The sequence below is a fragment of the Melospiza melodia genome, chromosome Z (genome assembly GCF_035770615.1).
Source record: "Melospiza melodia melodia isolate bMelMel2 chromosome Z, bMelMel2.pri, whole genome shotgun sequence".
Lineage (NCBI taxonomy): Eukaryota > Metazoa > Chordata > Aves > Passeriformes > Passerellidae > Melospiza > Melospiza melodia.
This window is the reverse complement of record NC_086226.1, coordinates 5,900,114-5,918,630: the sequence shown is the minus strand read 5'-3', so window position 1 is coordinate 5,918,630 and position 18,517 is coordinate 5,900,114.

The following is an 18,517-nucleotide window of genomic DNA, read 5'->3' as shown; positions in this document are numbered from 1 at the left end:
TCATCAATCTTTGATCTCATCTCCAGCTGCAAATTTTAGGATCTCATCCTAAAAGAGCAAGCACAATGCTGGAACAGTTCCACAACTACTGCTTTAAGAGGTGGTAAAGAAGAAAATATATAGAAGTCTGTTTCAGCTGACACAGCCCTTGTTCCCCACTCTGAAACAGGTTTAAGATCACAAGCTACTCCAAATTTTATTTAAACTTTGTAAGACACTATTTTCCATATGGGAAGCTGCCAATTTTTAGTGGAGTTAACATTATGTTCATACAATATAAACAAGGACTCCACAGGTCCATCCACACCAGTAAATTAAATGATCCCCAAGAGTGGCCTTTGTCATTGCAGCTGTTGTTTTAAATTCTGTTTAGGGAGGGATGCATGGGAAAATGACAGATGACCTCAGGCAATGTCCTGCAAGGATGAGTCCAACTCTTTAGAAGTACAGATGAGGCTTTTCCAGTGTCCAGCACATCCTTTAATTTAATGGTGTGAGCCGACAGAACAATATTCACCAGGCTTACCAGTAAATGGGAGAAGCAGCTTTAATGACTAAATCATGTTCAATTTTCCCTCCAAAGGTACTTAAAATTCTCAGGTAAAGACTCACTTTTAAATTAGCTCCAGACAATGGCCAGTGTAATTAACCTTCTTCGCATAGTATTTTTCTAATAAAAATGGCAAAACCTCTGGTAGTGAAACTGAAAAAGGGCTTGAGAAACTGATACTTTCACAAAGCAATAAATCAGTGTCAGTTTTAAAGATAAATATACAAAAATAATGATTAGTTAAGTTCTAGAATGTCGTAAGTCTTAAATGACATTCATAAGGACACTAATGAAAGTGATACAAATACTAATTATTTTTACTGTTGTTATTGAAATTGGTAATAATATTAGTAGTATTAATATTATTAGTAGCATTATTCAGTAACACCAGAGCTCTGCCACATTCTCAAAAAAGGCTATCAAAAGTTTGAATAAGCTTTGATGAAAATTACTCATAATTCTCTGACAAAGTTGATGCAGTGATGTGTTACTAAAGCTGAATGATTTTTCTCAGGTTTTTTTTAATGCTCATTAGTAATTAATTTTTCTTCTTTAAAGAAGATGAGGTTTTCTTTGCATAAAAATGAACCATGGGCAATTTCCAACAGAATGAATAAGTCTTTTTCTTAGCATGCTTCAATAAATAGCCTGGGCTAGGACATTGAAAAGGTGCTTTAGTGACAGAGGTTAGCTAATTATTCATGTGATTTTGAGTTCATTATTTGTTGGGGAGGAACAAAAATTTATACCTTTTTTTTTGGTAAAATTAGGGGCAAAAAAGTGCCCTGGGGCCAATAGAGTACAATGTTTAACCTTAGGGATAAACAGGGCAGCAGTTAGGCAGTAGTCTCTGGTACGTAGGTATTCTGGTTTAGCAAGCTCATTAGCCATGCAAAAAAAGTTTATTTATCTTTGAGATATTATAGGAGTAAAAGGAAAAGTTTGGAATCACGAAAGTCCACTACCTTCTCTTACACCTTAAATGATTATATTTCATGTGCATATATCTGTGGCACAATTCTTCATAAATTAAATGTTGGCTGTGGTTTTCAGTTGTCCTATTTAGTCAAATAAAGACATGCATTAGCGTACACACACACACGCACACACACACACATACACATGTATACACACACAGATATATACATATGGTGTCAGCTTTCACCAGACGATTGTGGCAAACATGAAAAAATGAGGAAGTTCTCTGTGAAAAATGCATCAGTGCTTGGAAAAAAAAAAAAAAAAAAAACCCCAAACAAAATAAAATGCAGAATGTGGGGCAGATTTTTTTATCCAACATAGAAAAGCTGTGATAGTCTCACCAAAATAGTTGTATTCCACAGCATGATCTTCTTGCTCATATCCCTTCTGACTCCAGCTGCTTTCCTACTAGTCAAGTGCACCTAAAGGACTTGATGGACTAAATGTGTCCTGATATTCAGGAATATGTGGTGATATTGACAAATGCTCACTGTAGTCCAGAATGAGGGAGAACCTCCCAACTCATTTTCATCTATGACCTACTGGTATAGTAAGCATTAATTTGAATGAAGGTCTTGGAAATGCAGGAGCTTGCTCGTTACTTTCTGTTCTCTGTCACATCTATTCTGTGACCTACTGCCTCTGCTCCTCTGTTTTACTCTCGGACCAGCTGCTGTTAACCATTATATTTTTTCTCTTTACCATTTTTTCGCTCAAAGATATAATAGGCAGTTATTCTGAACCCTGTATGATCTGAGGAAGTCCTGGGAAAGAGAGAGACACACACGTATGTCTGTAGTGTTGAGGGAGATTACAGAGTACAAAATAAGGTAATATCTGCATTCCTTGGTATGCTTTAAATTTGATGTGATGCGGAATTATCAAGCAAAGTTATCTGACCTGTGTTATGCAGGAGGAGTTACACAAGGTCCCATTTGGACTTAAAATCTATGAATCTATAACAGCAATGGAAAGTACATATAAGGTGACCTTCCCAGATTCACAGTAATCTTCAGTTGAGAATGTCTTATCTGGCTATCCATGCAGCAAAAAAAGGGTTATAACCAACAATCTGAAAAACACTTCAGTATATTTTAACGGCAAACAAGGTCATTTGCAATAGTTCATCAGTTTTCAGACAGCACTGGAGTTTTTAAATTTGGGGTTTCTGTTGGGATTTTGTTTGGTTTTGATTTTTTGGGGTTTTTTTTGTTTGCTTGTTTGTTTGTTTTTGAGGGGTTTTTTTAACTGCAGATTGAAATGGGGGTTGGCAGGGATGATTTTTAAAGTCTGCTGGGAAAGATAACATTTAGTTCCTAGGTAAGGGGTCTTGTCAAGAAGTGTCTTGACAAATGTCTGCTTTTTCTCTGCCCAGAGAACACCAGTACATAATGAGACAATTGCTAAGACACCATTCCTTTGCTTTTACTCCCTTGATTAGTGATAACTGTAATTTATTTGAAAGAGCCAAGAAATGGCTAGACCAAGCAATGTGTCCTTCAGATGTAACCTTAGTAGTTACTTAATTCTTGCCATTTGTTGACCACAGCAGAGTGGGTCAAATGCCCTTGTCTGGTCTATGATAGCAGAAAAAAGAGTGTGTAAACAGTTCCAATAGTGTGAACCATGATGAATTGAGCAGCCTGAGGTCTCTGGATGAAAGAGGAAAGGGTTTCTGGAGGCAGCATAAGGAAGACTGAATTGCAGGGGGGCAGATAGGGAAGAATTATGCCTTTCATTTCCTGACTCCCGAACATGAAGTGTAGGTGAGAGAACAGAATGTAGGGAGCCCTCATCTACTGTGGGATTTTTTTCCCCTTCTCTAAGGACAGTCTCTCTGAGGCAGAAATGTCTCCAGGACTGACTGTACTTTCCATGCAGTCACATCTCTGCACAGTGGCGCTGTTTTAATTTGCAATCCCACTCTACCTCCCCTTCAGCCCCTGTTTCCTGCTAATCCATGACAGTGCAGTGCTTTTGCTGAAAAGGAGGGTAAATGAAGGGCAGATCTGGAAACCTCCAGTCCATTTTCTCATGTCCTGCCTGCTGACATACAGTGATAATGCTGTCCCTATTATCTGTCCTTCAGCAATAGAATATACATGTTTGCAGAAAGCAGTGGGCTAGGGTTAGGAACCTCATTCAGATAAGATATCCCATGTATCTTCATCAGGAAGTGCACTGAAGAAGCTCTACAGCTGACCCAAGATTTTAAATGGACCAAAGAGGGAACTACACTTTGATTCATATTTTTCCCCAGAACTTCTGCCCCACACATGCATTACATTGTTTCAAGGGCTCAGTGAACAATGAGGCATCCAGCTCTGCTAAAACAAACAAACAAACAAACAAACAAAAACAAACAAACAAACAAACCAAAACTCTAAAAGCAAACAAACCAATAAAAACAAAGCAAAATCCACAAAAAACAGAAGTGGGGACAGTTTACTTTATAGTCCAGTGTCCAGAGTCAGTGAAAACATGAGTTAGTCCATCTCAGCTGGCCAGGGACCAGAGCTAACTCCCTGACACAGGTCACAAAGTCAGTAAAAGAATATTCTTTATCTCCATCTCTGTTTGTCTTGTTCAAGGCCATGAGCTTGGTGCCTTTATCAATCTGCCTTTCTCACTTAGCTGCTTTGCTTGCAGTTAAAGTTGCCTGTTCTGTTTTGCAACATAAAAGATAGTTCCTGACATGAATAGGAAATTATGCTGTATAGTGGGATGATATATTACAGGTATGTATTTTAGAATTCTACAGTATGGCATAGTATTTCTACTATACTCTTTATGTCTTTAAACTTGAACTTTAGCTAGACTGGCAGTGACCAAGGCACAGCAGAATACATCATTATCCCATATTAATGTCCCTTAATACTTCCTGGGTTTTGTTTGTTTTTTGTTTGGCTTTTTTTTTTTTTTTTTAACTACTCTTGAGAAAGCCACTTAATAACAGAATGTCAATAACTAAGATAGGGATTGTGTGGGGCTGGAAAACATAATTTGTAACCAAGCAGATGTTTTATCCTTGGTACAGAAAAGGAGAAAATATCAAGGGTCTCCTAAGGCAGCCCACCTGGAATCCTGCTGCCTCTCATGTCCTGAAAACATGTCAGGAATGCTGCAGATTATGGAGAGTTATGGAGACAACCTGTTTCCTTCCCTTGTTGCTCAAAAAGGAGAATCTATTGTCTTATCTCCTTAGGAAAGCCCTTAGTATGGAAAGGACTGAAGATCAAACAAAAGTGGGCTGATGATTTTGGAACCAGATTCCTGATCCACACATTCAAACCTGCATTCTGATGCATAACTTATTCTGCAATCAGAAATGCTTTTCTAATTTTAACTACAGATATTCAAATGTAACATATTTCACCAATCCCACAAAGAACTGAATCCCAGGAAAAAAAAATGGAATGGGGGTGATCATACCCTGGGACATGACATGCTCTCACTATCTTTTTAATGGACTGTAATGACTGTGAAGTCTTTTTATTCCAAAGATTGCATTCATTCACATAAAGAAGGAAAATCAAAATCTAGTAGAGGAATCAGGACATGGAAATGTAATATATAATTTTATACCAGGTTATAAATAAGATTTCACCAAAAATGAAGCAGTTGCCTCTGAGGTCAAAGGTTCCCTATTCCAGAATCCTCCAGAGCAACATCCTGTCTCCAAAAGAGAACAGTAGAAGACATTTAGTGAAATAATAAGATGGATCAAATAACTACTGATACATTTCTTGCTTATACATTTCCCCAGCTCCTGGCAGTTTGTGATGCTGGCACTTCTTGAAGGGAAACTAGCATCCTTTCCACAGCACTTAATAACCTCCCATGGACTCATTCCTTCTGGACTTTTCCACTGCTTTTTTTAATCCTCTTGAATCCTCAGAAACATGCTGTGGTGATGAGAAATTCTATTTAATTGTGTGTTGCATGAAAATTGCCTTCATAAATTACAAACATTTTTGTCCAAGAATTTCTTGGATTCACCCTGATTTCTGTGTTTTAAAGACTAATGTCAGAGTGATTCCTTTCCCTTTCTCATCCTGTGCCTGACTCTGTGAGAGGCCTGTGTGAGACACCTGACACCATGACCATTTTCTCAAGCTTCAGTGCTTGACTGATGAGTCCTTCCTTGCCCAAAATCCATCCTCAAACACAGATAATTTGCCACTTTTTCCTGCTTTCCTTTTCCTGCATCTGATATGTTACTTTTTTAAAAGCTGTGAGAACTGCAAGGAATATTTAAAATAGGGCAATACCTTATGCTCTTTCCAAGGAAACTACTTTACACCTCTGTTAGCCCAGTTTCACACAGGAGCCCCTAAATAAATGGGAATACACTCTTACAGAAGGCTGGCATTTAAACACTCTCATTCTCCATCTATGGGCCCAGAATCTGCTTATTATTCATTTGTGAGGGGATGTTTTGGCCCTATGAGCAGTGGAACAAACCCTCAAGATAAGTAACGTCTGAGGCAGCTGCTTGAGTGGATCCATCATTATCGCTCGAATACGCTCGGTGGATAAACAGAGGCCTTCAGTCCCTGGGGCTGCTAATCTGACACCTTTCATGGAGCACTAAAAGAATTCACTTAAAATTAAAAACAATGCACAGCTGTTTCAATGGATAAGTCATGCCATTTGCATGAGGATAATGGATAATCAATATACAATGGTGACACAAATTAAACGTGGATTAAATAGTCATTGTTCCACAGCTATGCTCGATGTGATTTTCCCAGATACTGTGTGATAGTCCTGTATTTTTTATTACTGCTTCGAGAAAAATGCATTTTCTTCTCCTGGAAGATGCTTTTTTTTATCAGTCAAACACTGGTACAAAACAAACAAATGAAAGTGCTAATTTTCCCTGTTTATCTACCACATCAAAGTTTACTTTTTGAAGAGTGATAGAGATTTCTGAGAGGAGCTATTTCTTTTTATTTCATTCCTCAGATATTCTTGGTGCAAGAGATTCTGGGAATGGGCCAATTATGATGGGGCATGGTGAACCTAACTAATTCTGAAAGTTTTCTTGTTTCTGATATACATTTTCTGTGGTTGATATGGAGATATAGACTCTAGGACATAAGGCAGACATCATAAGGATGAATCATTCCCTGGAGATGTCTACCTCCCTCCACTCAGTATTAAGGGAGCCAAGGCAAACTGCTTAGTTTGGGAGTCCAAATTCTTGGTGACTACAATTCTTTAAAAATGAACCTTGTTCCTGTTGCTTTTTAAAGAGTTGTCTGGCACCATTCAGATTTAAAAGATATTCCTATTTTCAGTTTACTCATACAATAATAATTAAATATTTCAACATCATTAATGCATTTGAACCCACGTTCAGACAACATTAGGACACACAGCTACTTCCACTGAAGAGGTGTGACCTGAGTGATTTATGAGAATTTCTTTGAGGGAGAAATAGCAGACGCATGAAACTTTAAGCTCCAGCCATTCTTCTCTATAAGATTTAGTTGGAATTTAAGCACTGGACTCTGTAGTCACCTTTGAAAGAATTAAGTTGTAGCATCCAAAATTTCACCCAAGGCTCAGTGACAGAGAAAATCTGTAAGAGAGAGCTGGAGGAAGTTATGCACAGGACCAAAGGTTGTATTTAGACTCTGAATATAGCTCTTAATCATTTCAGATAAGTCAACCAAAAACCCATAATTAATAACAAAAAGTAATAATGAACTTCTGTCTAACATACACTACTTAACTAACCTCAATTCAAATCACTGACCTAGAAGTATTAAACTCTCTTTCCTATTACTAATCAGATGAAAGAAGCAGGAACTGCTCATGGAAATGACTTTTTTATTCATTTGATTCACTGAGATAAATTAGGTTCTTTTCAGTCTGTGTGATATTTTATCACAGACAAACCTGATGCCAAAAATCCCACTATTTCTTTTTATTTGTCAAAACTTTTAGGGAGAGACAGAAAGGTGGGGAGTGTTAAAAATCAGAATTATTTTAGTCGTAGCTGAATTATTTCAGTCACAATTATAATCTTAAGAAATTTTCATGCATGTAAGAAAATCGTTTATATTGGAAAATACTGGAAGTTCCCATGACCTAATGGCTTGTTCTTCATCCAGGCTGAAAAATGGTCCACTCATTCTTGCTGCACACGAGTACTTAAACACGATCATTTGAAATAAAAAGGCAGCCAGAGACAGAGACAGACCTCAGACAGACTTGACAGTAGATTTTAGAAACTATTTTGGTATTGAAACTGCTTTTTTTTTTTTTCTTTTTTTTTTTTTTTTTCTTTTTTTTTTTTTTCTTTTGTGGAGTCAATGAAATTTGCAGTGACCTCGTGGGGAACAGAGGAGGACCTACATTGTGCACTTCCGAACAGCTCACCTCAGGTCCTGAAAATCTGCTCTTGCTTGGCTCTCCTGTTTGCCTGTTTGATCTGTGCTGTAATGGGAATGCTGCTGCTCTGCTGCCAGCCATCTGAGATGCTCATCATTCCCAAAGAATTTTCCTCTAGAGCTGGCTGCAAACTGACATTGCCTTTTTGTAATATATTTATCTGGGTATATTTATCTGGCAGGAACAGAGAGAAATGCCAGTTATGTAAGTGAGAAAACCTGTTTTACAAGTGAAAATAATGTCTGAAATCTGGAAGATTTAAATGAGTCAGACGTTAGGATACACATTTAAACCCAAATCTGATATTTAAATGCAGCAAATGCTTGCACATGCATGTAACCCTTTGGAAATCAGTGAAGAAATGTACACATGACTTAAACTTTTCACAGGTGTGAGACTTTGCATGACTGCTCCCTCAAGTGGGAATATTGAAATTTCTAGAAGGGAAGTATTAAGTGGAGGTTCTTACTGAGGGCCACTTCCCAACAGCTGCAAAACTAACTGAATGAAACTGCATAGCTCATACCACCAGCTGAGAAAAACTACATTGGAATAAATTATTAGTGGCCAAATAGCCAGCATTCGTGCCAAATATCAGTTAGAATTCCAGAGTCAAAATCAATGCCCATCTATTAATATATGGCTTATTTTAAGCAGGAACAAAACAAAAGCAACCATCCAAACAAACAAACAGCTAAAAAAACCCCAAAATTTCAATTTTATTTATTTTTAATGTTGTTTGGCTGCAGCAACAGATAATTAGAAATATTTAATGCAGGAAAACATCTGCAAGTTAAAATTTTTTAAAGCCTAAATCTTAGCATTTGGCAGTACAGAAATGATATGTTAGGCATGTTGCACTCTCTCTCAGTATGATAGCAACTAAAGTGGCTTAAAATTGGATTCATTTATAAAGCTGGACACCATTAATATCACCCCCTGCATGACAGTAATTCATTTCACTCTGGTTTGTCTGCACAGCAGTAGGGGCTCTGGTCCTTGTATTCAGATCACAGTCCTAATTAAGTATTCATTATAGAATACATATTTTTTCATTTTAGATGGAATATCAAACATTCATGCCTGGTATTAAAATTGTTTACCAATGGACTATTGTTTTATTAATAAACACTTCCATACATGTCACACTAGCTTCAGGGTCAAAAAGAGAGCTGAGTTGAAACTCAACATTACATACAAATTTCTTGGGACCTTTTTGGGAAAAGCTGCAACTTTTGCATTAGTTTCAACCTCTGTGATTAGAGGGGGAGTGATAAAACCATTTGAGATTCTTTATTCTACTTCTTTTTTGAATGCACCTGAAATCTCATGAGGTTTCTGGTGTCAAATAAAAGTCAATGGCATTTATTTAGGTTTAGTTTGCTTTTAGTGTTGAACTCACAAACACAAAAGCACAAAAAAACCCATCTATAATGCAGTTGGTAATTCTCCAGAAATCAAGCAGCTTGAGGAAAATATCTTGATTTTGGGTCAGAATAATAATTTCTGAGCATTATGGAGTAAGCTATTTAAAGCCATCCAGCTCAACTCAGCTTGCACCTGTAGAGTCACAGGTGACATCAATCTGCTCTCCAGCACACCTGGAATGCTCCTCTTCCTTATGGCCTTATTTTACAAGTCTGTGTGAATTGTGAGTCTGCACCTTGCAAATATACACAGTCTTGCTGGACAAAATCGTTCCCAAAGTGGAAGAGAGAATAAAATTACAATTACCATTACCTAACCATAGAAATGTAGAAAGTGCATTCATAGTTCTCTGTTGAGGTGAACCAAGGGAGAATCCAACTACTCCTGTATAAATGCAGGTTTATAATTTAACTAAAGTGCAATTGAGTGTCTGAGACATTGTGATAAAGGGTACTCTTAGATGTCAGCATCCAGACCCTATTTTCCTTATTCTGCCTTAGTGAAGTTCCTTGTGAGCTCCAGGAGACAAGAGGGGATTGCCTCGTGTTTCACTCATTCCCTTGACCTGCCAGTTTGGGATGGCCTGGGACCTATCAAGGTTAACATGTGTTTTCAGTGTTGTGTCACCACCTTCTGCGTTTGTGGTCTAAAATAAGCCTTAAGAGACAATAGAGATGGCAAAAAAATCCAGAAATTGCTGGATTTAGAGTATATTAAAGAAAGTGTAGAGTGTAGACTAATTCCAGTATTTTCATCTTCATCATTTCCACATATGGGCACTCCCAAAAATCTGAAAGGATAAATGTAAAATAGTTTTTTATAAAGAAAGAATGATAGGAATAATGGAATAAAGTCATCTGAAGAAAAAATCTTCAACTTAACAGCTTGCTTTTTCACATAGAAAAACATATATTTGTCCTCGTGAGGAAAAAAAAAAAAAAAACAACAAAAAAACCCCAAACCCTCACCAATTCTCCCCCCAAAATCCCCAATCAACCAACCAACCAAAGCCCAACCCAACTCAAAACTAAAAAAAAAACCAAAACAAAACATGAAAATACCCTATCCAAAACCAAACGAATAACCGTCCCCCCAAAAAATCTGTGAAATCAACCTGACTTTTAATGGGAGTTGTTTGGGATCTTTTTCCTGTACCTAAGAGAAGCTTTATAGGATGATACCAAAAGGGAAGGGATTTATTAAGAGTTTTTTCTAGGAGAATTATTCTGAGAGTCCTAGAAATGGCTGTGACTGTTTTCTGATCTTCTGCTTGGATTATTCAAATACTGTTTTGACAATTAGCAGAAAATGAGAGAGAAGACAGAAAATATAATGTACAGTACAGTTTTCTCTGGAGGAAGTTGTGTTTTGCTGAAAAAGTAATTAAAGAAAGATCTTTGTATGACAGCATAATCAAAAGATAAAATGCTACTTTGAAATGTTCCATTAGGTTGAAAGTTCCATTTACCACCTAGGAGGCAGTTTTGATGACTGAGCTATTTTCATGAGTGCTCCATGACAGACTTCAGCCAAAAAGAAACACATTAGCACAGACCTACTCTTTCCACTGTTTAAGCTAACATATTCCATTGTGAATTAAACAGACTGAGGAGCACACATGAGCAGCTTTGTCAGGCAGAGGGACATTAGTGAATGTGTAGTGGTCAGAAAAGGAGGAACTAGCGTGTTACTCTGGATAGTAGGTGTCCACACCTAACTGCAAACATTTATTTGGATGATAACCATTGTGTAGACACCTCTGACAGTTATCTCAGTCTCCCTTCATCATCAAGAGGATGATTCTTTCCACCCAGAAATATGTAAAATGTAAATGTAAAACAGACTGTGTAAATTGCATCACAACAGCTCCTGCCACTGTCTGAGGAGTAAAAGAGAGTTCAAGATGATGTGTTCAAAGGAGGATGGTGCTGAAAATGTCTCCCAGATAAAGTTAGGTGAGATGAACCCAAGAGGATGTTACTCAGTACCGTGGAGTGACAACAAGAAAGCTCATAAATATCTACTTATAGCTTCTCCATGTAGCTCAAAGACTAGGCTCAGCAGTAGGTTAACAAAGATAAAAAGAATAAGTAATGGTAGTAGACATGTCTTTATTTTACATTAAGTACAATACACAGAGCGTCAGAGAACCAGAGTCATAGAGCAGTATGTGTGGACCTCAAACACCCCTGTTTCCAGCCATGAGCAGGGACACCTTCCCCTAGTCCTGGCTGGTCAAGGTGACATCCAACTTGGCCTTGAGGGATGGGGCAGCCACAGCTTCCCTGGACGAATTTTTCTAGTGCTTTAAAAACTTCAACAGGAAGAGTTTCTTCCTAATATCGAATCTAAACCAACTTTCACTTGGTCTGAAGCCATTCATTCTTGTCACTGTAACTGATTTACAAATAGTCCCTCTCTATCTTTTTCTGGGCTCCCTTCTGTAGCTATGATATTTTCTGAAAAATCTTTCCTTTAGGATTTTTTCTCCTGAGAAGCTGAGCGGCCTCAGGAGCAAAATGTAATAATGATTATCTGCCGCTGTGGAATGCAACAGGTGCATCTGTGATTGGTCTCATGTGGCTGTTTCTAATTAATGGCCAGTAACAGTCAGGTGTCTCGAACTTTCTGTCTGAGACACAAACCTTTCTTATCATTCCAATCTTTTTCTATTCTCAGATAGCCTTCTGATAAAATCCTTTCTTCTATTCTTTTAGTATCATTTTAATATAATATATATCATAAAATAATAAATCAAGCCTTCTGAAACATGGAGTCAACATTCTCATCTCTTCCCTCATCCTAAGACCCTTGTGAACCCTGCCACATCCTTCAGGTACTGGAAGGTTGCAATGAGGCCACACCAGAGCCTTCTTTACACCATGCAGAACAATCCCAATTCTCTCAGCCTTTCCTCATATCAGAGGTGCTCCATCCCTCTGATCATCTTGGTGGCTTCTCCAGCAGGTCCCTGTGGTTCCTGTGCTGGGAGCCCAGGGCTGGATGCAGGGCTCCAGGTGGGTCTCAGCAGAGCAGAGCAGAGGGGCAGAATCCCCTCCCTGCCCTGCTGCCCACGGGGCTCTGGGTGCAGCCCAGGACACGTTTGGCTCTCTGGGCTGGGAGTGCCATGGCTGGGCCATGTGCAGCCTCTCACCCACAGCACCCCCAAGCCCTTCTGGGCACGGCTGCTCTGGGGCTGCTCATGCCCAGCCTGGGCTGGCACCAGGGGCTGTCCCAGCACCTTGCATTTGGTCTTGTTAAACCTCATGAGATTCCCATGGGTCTTGCGTTGCTGTTGATAATTGCTGCCCCGAGATATGCAGAACGTCTTTGCTTCGGCCCGTGCAACTGAAGAACGAGTCTGGACTCTTCACTTTTCGGTCTTGAGGTTGTTTATTAATTCTTATCTATAAAATTTTCTTTCTGCCCAGGAGATCTGCTCAGCAAGGCAGCCACAGGCACTCTGATCGCCCCCGAGGCGGTGTCGCCCTTTTATACTACAAACTACATATATCATATTTACACTTAATTCCCAATACCTATCACCTATGTTAGAGAGTGCACCTCTTCTCTAAACCAATCCCAAAGTGCCAACATCACAGCAGAAAATGGAGAACAAGAAGAAGGAGAAAGGCTGGACACACCCAGATTCCTCCATCTTGTCCCCATAACTCCCATACCAAAAATCCTAAAATCTACATTTTCCACCCTGTGATTATTTTGTTATTACACCATTCAAACCTGTGTGACTTTCCCGTCCTCATACAACTTGCTCCAGGGGTCATAATCAAATCCCCAGGTGCTCTGGGCAGCATGCCGGGGTCTCCGAGCCCCCTGATGGAGTCCTCGGCCACTCTGGACACCTGGAGGGATGCACTGAGTTCCGACACATGGGCCCACTTCCTGAGTTTGTCCAGCTCCTTTGGATGGCATCCTGTCCCTCAGGTGTGTCTGCTGGGCCGCTCAGCTAGGTGTCACCTGCAAACTTGTGGAGGGTGCACTCGATCCCTCTGTCCATGTCATTAAGGATGATCTCGAATACCTCTCGTTCCAGTGCCATTTGTCACTGATGTCCATCGGGCCTCTGGGGCATTGAGCGCCCAACCAATTCCTTATCCACCTAAAAGAGCACCTACCAAATCCATCACTCTCCAGTACAGAGAGAAGGATGCTTTGGGACACTTTGTCAAAGGCTGTGTTGTTTGTCACAAAGTCCAGCGTGAGCGGGGCACCACTGTCAGCTGGGTCCAAATTAAAGATGTAGAACCAATGCAATAATGGCACTGAGAGAGCTCAAAGTTTGGGTGAGGGCACCAGAGATAATGTTTTTGCTCTTCCCTGGGGAAATATGGTCCATGAATAGGGCAATCTGCTACATTTTGCCCACAGAGAAGATTAATGTAGTAAACTCTTTGTTAAAGGTAGAGACTTATTTTGTTTTTCAGTTTTCTCACGTGTAAAAGGGAATTAAAATTTTGAATCTTTCTGTGGTTCTCAGTGGAGCAATTTTCTTTTTCTATCTTCTTTTTATCTTTTATTTTCTGGTTTTGAAACGTTTTAAACTTTTATTTATTTAATGGCTCATTTCTTTGAGAGCAAAATGTAAATATAAATATATAATATATATAATATATATATATATATATATATATATAATACAATTCTAAGAAGTCCAATTCCTATGTAGCATTAATTATTCCAAATTTAAGTTGAAGTTAGGAAATTTTTAACTCAGTCAGGAAAAATGAAAATGCCAAAAATATTTTCCTGCTTTTCAAGAGAGAGTCACAAAACATCATAGCCACCAGCTACAAAAATCAGCAAAATAAAGTAACATATTGCACTCTATAACCTAATAATATTTAAGTCATATGTGTTTTCTTTGGAAATAATGCTTTTTCTGACTTACATGGGATTCAAATTGTGTATTCTTCATCTGCAGTTAAAAGCCCAGGAGCTGAGGACTGTATATTCTAAAATTTTTTTCCTTCAGTGTCAAGATACATACACAGCTATTGCATAATCAAGAAAGTGCAATTGTTGAGGTAAGATATTTAGAAATACAATACTTATATTGCTGTGTTTATTCTCATTCTAGAAGAGGAAATGTCTGTCCAAAATTTTTCTTTCCAGAATCACATATTTCTGAATTTTTTGTTAACTTTCTGTATGAAAGAAGAAGGAAATTTTTTATTTGGTTTAATAGAAGTACTGAAAAGCCTTTAAATGCCTTTCTACAGTTCTGTGACATACTTGGGAAAAAAAATCAGGTTTTGGTGAGTTTTTTTGGTTGGTTAGTTTGGATTTTTTTTAAGTAGCCACTATTAATCTATTGTGACTTACATTTATTTAAACTTAAAAAAACAAAAAGCAATTTAACTACTCTAATAGAAATAAATATAAAAAGTGCATTTGTTCCATATTTGCCCATTATTGCCAGAAGATTTTGCCAGTTTGTGATAATAAACATAAAAGTCCAGGTTATAAGTAAATATATTTGCATAGAATTTCATATTTGTACCAATAAAATGTTCAGTGGAAGATAACAGTACTGCTGGAGTGTTTCTATTTGTTTTGATATATTATATCTCAATGTGCTGCACATAAACATTCCAAACAAAACACTTGAGAAATTATAAAGTATTTTTGAAATTGTGAAAACGCGATGTTTCAAGCCTGTTAAAACTTAGACATTATTTCCATTTTTTTTAGCAATGAAAAACAGCAAAGTGGGCATGATTTGGAGAAGTATTTAGGACTTGTCTTAACTACTTTTTCTGGCAGAAAACCAGCAGAAGTCAGTTGGAATATCTTCTAACTGCTGTTCAGAAAGCGTTTCTCAGTAGTAACTCTGAGCATGGCAGAGGCAAGATGTGACCTGTATTGTCTGCTCTCTGCTGTCAGGATCAGATGGAGTGAAGTCCTGTGACATTTTCAGAAGCAGCTGCCTGTGATCCAGGCAAGAGTTGGATGTGGAGTGGATTGACCTTCTAGAAACCAGTCACTGGTGCAGATGTTTTGTTCCTTTTGTAAAAATACCGCCAGGTTCCCGTCCCACCCACTATGGAAAAAATTGCTTGGCACCAACAGTTAGAGATGACAAAATTCTACACGGGATCTGTAGAATGCAGAAAAAAAAAAAAATCAAACGAAAGCCATCGAAAATGAACCCCAAACCTATAAGCTTGCATTAAAAATGTACCTTTTCAGTTCAAAGGATTCCTCAGATGAGGTGTTTCACAACCCTGGTTCTTCCTGGGACAGTCCTAATTGTGGAACGCAGTTTATAGATGACCCAGCTGAGGTCTGAGCCTCTCAGACCAGAAGAGGAGTTTTCCCCAGCTATGAAGACTATGTGTTTGGGTCTCCCTTGCACCCATGGGCAGCACTGCTTTCTCCAAGCTGCTTTTAATGCATCTCCTCACTTTCCAGGTCTCTGTGGGGATATGCCCACTCTGACTACTCTCTCCCAGATCAGGTGAACGCTCAAGCACAGAATATGCCACTGAGATCTGCTGTGATTGTGGAAGGCCTCCTGCACAGTGGCAGAAGAGGAGAATTTTTTTGTCCTTCATCTGTGCCTTTAAACACAGGAGTGAGAAGGAAATTTTCCAGGCTATTCATTTATAACAGGCAGAATGAGCTAGAAAAATGTCCTAGTTATTGCAAACCTGTGAGAAAAGGATGTGGTTTGAATATGACTGAATAAAAATGAGGGCACACAAACTCAGTGAAGAGAAGAGATGTTACAGTGCTTAACAATAATGGTTACAGTCTCATTTTCTGACAAACTGGAATAGAATATAATCACAATGTGAGCTCCATAATTAAAGCAAAGATAGCAGTGACATTTTTATTGTATATTTCAACTGCTGAGTAAGTTCCTTTTTTTCTATTTCACTTTTTTTTTTTTTTAACTCATACAGAAACTATTCATTTTTGCAGGCAGGAACAACCCAGCTAGTGGAACTCTTAATTGCATACAGCTTTGTGCCAAGAAAACTCCAATCCAGTGAGTCTGTTTTGTTAAGAAGCTATGGTGAAACTCTGAGGTTTGGTTTTGAAGTGCAAATGTTTAGTTATAAAAAAATAAAAAAACATAAAAAGCATCTTTCAAAATGCATTCAGAAAACCAATTCCTTACTCTGTTTAGGTTCTGTATCCATTTTAATTTTTAGCCAAAATACACTTGACTTTACAATATTGCTGAAAAAATGCCAAATGCTGAAATGTGATAATGTTGGAATGCTAAAAGGAAAATGAATATGCAGACACCTTTTAACCAGAAATAAAATTATGAATAAATAAAACTCAACCATCTCCTTTTAGAAGCAGAAATATTCTTTGCCCATTTTACTTATTTATTCCAGTGCCTATCTTGCTAAAAAATAAATTTATTCTCCTGCTCTGACAATAGTTTGTATCCTGCCATTAGTCATAAAAATATTTAGGTTCTTTTGGCAAAAAAAAGAAAAATTCCAAACTTGCAGACTTTCAATATATTCTGTGCATCACATTTCCGTACTGCCAACCATAGTTCTTTTGTTTGTTTTTTTTCAGTCCACTTTACCTACTGTTGTCCCTATCCTGGAGTCTTTCTATCTGAAATAAATGAGATTTTGGCATAAAAACATCCTTCCTTTAAAATACCCACAAACTTATATAGAAAACACAGTCAACATGTCTGAAAGTTACGACTTCCTTTCAGACTCTGATGAGGTCAGATATCTCAGATCAGAGTTTGGGAGGGAATGGAGAAGAATAAGCAAAGATAAATTAAATATTTGGCATGCTTTTATATGGAAAAGGTGTAGTAGAAGTAGAGAAAAGCTTGGGCTTCTAAATATGAAGATCTTATAACAATGATTCATGGAAAATTTTCACTGACTGGTCACAGATAATTGAAACTTGATGAAGAGATCTTCAGGTTTTCTAAGCTCTAGTGGATTGGAAACATCCTGAAAATACCTAAAATACCTTTTGTTCTGATGTATTCTGGCCTTATTTTACTGTCTTTCTGAAATCAGTAATCACTGCAAGTTAAAAAAGACAATGAATACAAACATCGATATTGTCAGCTCAATTGACAGTGAAGATAAATTAATTACTCTGCCAAGAAGTTTAAAAAGCTTTTTGAGTTTCCAAAGTAGCTTCAGAATTGGGCTTATTTTTATCTGTTTTGTTTTGTTTTGATTTTTGTTTGCGGGCTTTTTGCAGGAGATTTTGGTTGGTTGGTTGGTTTATTGGAGTTTTTGTTTGGGTTTTTTTGTGGTTTTTGGGGCTTTTTGGTTTTTTGTTCTGTTCTGTTCTTTGTTTTTGTGGTACTTCAGAAGTTCTTGTATATCTCAAATGTTTTTTCCTGTCTTAAAACCCCTTGAAAAATTCCCAATAAAAGAAAAAATCTGTCACATGAATTGATTTACTGCACAGCAAGCTCATGTTTTTAAAGATGTCTCTATTATAGGAAAATTAATTTCTCAAGCTACTTAACACACTTCTAGTAAAAGCTTTCCACCCCAGGGAGTGCAATGAGCAACAGTACCCGTGCAAGCACAGTAGAAAGTTTATCAAGCTGTGCTTTGTTTACTATTTCCAAAGAACAACTTTATGTTGCAGCAGGATAATACAGATGTAAACTTCTTAGAACTGTCCCAACTATAATGCCATTTTTTCCTCTTTTCCAGTTGTTCAAAGATTGTGCAAGAGTAAATGTTTGCACCAATGTATTTTTTTTTTTTTTGAGTAATTAAATAAGAATCTCCTAAATGTTATGGCCTCTTCTATGATACAGGAGTATGTTGACACTATGGCTGAATGATATGTTCCAAGTATTAAATGGCTTTATATTATATATCTATATATATATAAAATATATTCCAAACTTAACCCCTTCATCTTCTTGCCCAGACTTTCTCTATCAGATGATTTCACAGGACAGATGTTATCCAAATTCATAGCATCACTGATCAAAGAACACATCTGGAGTTCAGCTGGTCCAGGATTCAAGGCAGGCTCTACTGGCATCAGTAAGTCAGAGCAGACAGGGCTGTGAATGGTCATGGCTGGAAAGTTCCTGAGGGTAAAACTCCTGGGTGACATATTCCAGTAATTGTCCCCTGGTGTGAGGAGAAAGATTTTCCTAATATCCACCCTGAA